The 2,990-nt window shown below is 33.5% G+C and overlaps 1 non-coding gene across 1 annotated transcript; it reads right to left on the minus strand.

The window, feature by feature from the left end:
* Positions 1 to 51: 51 nt before the first annotated feature.
* Positions 52 to 124, minus strand: TRNAE-UUC (transfer RNA glutamic acid (anticodon UUC)). The gene has a single exon. It is a non-coding gene; the product is annotated as a tRNA-Glu (tRNA).
* Between the last annotated feature and the right edge of the window lie 2,866 nt (positions 125 to 2,990).

The raw sequence follows: 2,990 nt of genomic DNA on the forward strand, positions 1-2,990 counted from the left end.
TTTTTTTTTTTTTTTTTTTTTTGGCCATGCCGCATAGCTTGTGGATCTTAGTTCCCCAACCAGGAATTGAACCTGGGCCCTCAGCAGTGAAAGTGCAAAGTCCCAACCACTGGACCACCAGGGAATTCCCTTATCCAAGACTATAAATCAGATATTCCCTACATTTTTCCTTAGAGAATCTTAAACTCAGAAGAATTAAAAAATTTGCCAAAGGCTGTAGAGTAAAAGGTGGAACGTGATCTTATACTTAAACCTCAGAACTTTCTATCCAGGAACTACTTTGTTCCATTATTGTTGACTTGTCTGTTCCATAGAAAGAATGTTGTCAAACATGGGATCTCATGATGGCCCAACTATGTTAAAAATCTTAAAATTAACAATGTTAAAAAAATTATCACACTTATGTGTGGCCATGTGTTTTTGTTGTGTTTAACACAAGTTTATCAGAGATAGGGCTCTATAAAATCAACTGGAAGGTATAATTACCTTCAGGGATATTTTATTATTAAAAAGTATAATGAAAGGTACTATGAGAGTAGATTAAACTATTAAGGAACCTGCCACAAGTGACTTTGTAATTTGAAAGATCCTTTATCATTTTCAATCATGACTTTCAGTTCGTTTCTCTGGGTAATTTTTCAAAATACTCTAAAAATCTTCTTTGGATTGCTAAATAGACAAATTGTGCTGCTTTTTCAGTAGAGAAAATAAAAGTACATTTAATAATTAATCTAGTTATACATGTACTATTTGAATTTACAACATTTTAAAAATTTATCTTTATGAAGTTATTGGATACTCAACTCTTCTTACTTTAGAAATCTATTCCCGCAGCCTGAATTTACTTTATCTCTTGGGGTTTTTAAACTTGCCAAAAATAGTTACAAACTATTGATAATTCTTGATTAAAAAGTAAACTAAAAAAGGCATATTACTTTGACCTATTGATAAAACTTAAATGTATATGTATATAGAATGTTTTGACAGAAGCTGCTAATTTCCTTGTTAGTATCAAGTTCCCACTGCTTCCTTACTAGGGAGTACCTATATTGACAGAATCAGTAATATATCCAGCTGAAGATAATAGTTTCAACCCTCCTATACAGATAAGGATGACCAATGATGTGTAAACAAACATTTGATGGGGCTTCTTAAAATGACCTCTTTTAGGACAGCTTACTCAGGTGGCAGGTTTCTACAATTTTACAAATCTATTTTCCTCCTTCTTTCATTCTGACTCATTGATTTGGATGGAGATATGATGGCTGGATCTACAACATCCATATTGTGGATGGTAAGGCAAACTTAAGGAATAGAGACATATTCTAAAAGGAACAAAGCAGATTGACAGATCATAGGCCATTGATAATATGAGAAGCTGCCATATATCCCCAAACTGCCTGTCTGAATTTGTTGTTGTTTGTGAGAAAGAGAAGCCTCTGTAATTTCAGATCTTTTACTAGCAGCCACACACAATTCCCTAGTTAACATACAAATTTTCTTTTTTTTTGTATTAAGGACTTTAATTTTATTATTTATTTGTAGTAAATAATTATAATAGCCTAAGTGAAAAATGAGTTACCTAAGATAAGGGATGTTCTTATGCATTTCTTGTGGAAGAATACACTGCTATACAATTTGGAAGATGAATCGGCACGCAACATCAAAAATCTATAAACATACATTTTGACATAGCAATTTCACAACTAGCAATTTATCTAAAGGAAATAAAGTTGAACATAATATGAACTTATACTGATGTTCAACCCAATATTGCTTACATCTGTTGGAAAAGTTGTACCAACATAAATGCTCAATAAAAATGGAAATGTTTAAATAAATCACAGTAAAATTGTACACAATTCAGACACTAAGAATGAGGTGTGCAATACTGTGACATGAAATATTTAAAACATACTGAACTATTTTAATGTGGCATCATACATTTAAGTACCTAAAGTGTATAAAATGTACACTATGATACAATGTAATCCATAAAAAATCACAAAGAAAATAATCTGCATGCACATATGCCCAAAAGTTGACAGTTTTCTCTGGTTGTTCAAGCACTAAGTAGTTTATATTTGAGCTTAACTTAAAAAATTTGTTTTCATAATAAACATATATCCCTCATATATTAAGAGAAAATTATATTGGGAAATGAATGAAAGGGTTTGATTTACTGATATTGAGCATGACTACAAAAAGCTAGGTTAGAGAACTGAAGTCACTGTGATTCTTCTAAAAATTCCTAATCAATATGTAAGCTGCCTCAGTTCTTGTCAGTATAACTGAGAAGGAGAAATCTGAAAAGTTTCTTCACGGAATAAAGACAAATTCTTTGACTTCCTTTTGGCAGGAATTTATACAGTGCCGTTACACTACCTTACCGTTCAACATGGACAGCATGTGGCTATGATAGATATGCTCTTACTGAAAATGAGATATGACTTGATGCCTCACTTTACCTATGAAACCCTCGAGAAAGTGTCTCCCTCAGTCTTTATCCCCAACGTCTGGCACATGAGAATTGTTCTTGTATACACTCGTATCCACCTTCTTTCGGTCCCAAGATGTTGCTATGGTCTTTCTTTGTTATGTCTTTTTAAGGAAAATTTTCTTATTCCTGATCCACCCCACAAAGACTTTGGTAGATAAAACTTGAAAAGTAAAACATAAATTAAAAAATTATATATATGAATTAGGTAGCCCATCTATGTAAGAAATTATTGAACTATTATGGTAGGCATTAGTGCAGTTTGACAGATATTTCCAGTTCTAAACTAGTTCTGGATGCCCGATAGGAAAGCACTTCCTGGGACTTTTATTGTTGGGTGGGGCCATGTGATTAGTCGGGCAAGAAGTTATGAGCTGAAGTGACTTGCTGTCTAAACATTTAGTTACAGGGACTTCCCCAGGTGGTTAAGAATCTGCCTGCCAATGCAGGGGACATGGGTTTGAGCCCTGGTCTGGGAAGATCCCACATGCCG

Source organism: Lipotes vexillifer, unplaced genomic scaffold, assembly GCF_000442215.2.
Source record: "Lipotes vexillifer unplaced genomic scaffold, Lipotes_vexillifer_v1.1 scaffold506, whole genome shotgun sequence".
Taxonomy (NCBI): domain Eukaryota; kingdom Metazoa; phylum Chordata; class Mammalia; order Artiodactyla; family Lipotidae; genus Lipotes; species Lipotes vexillifer.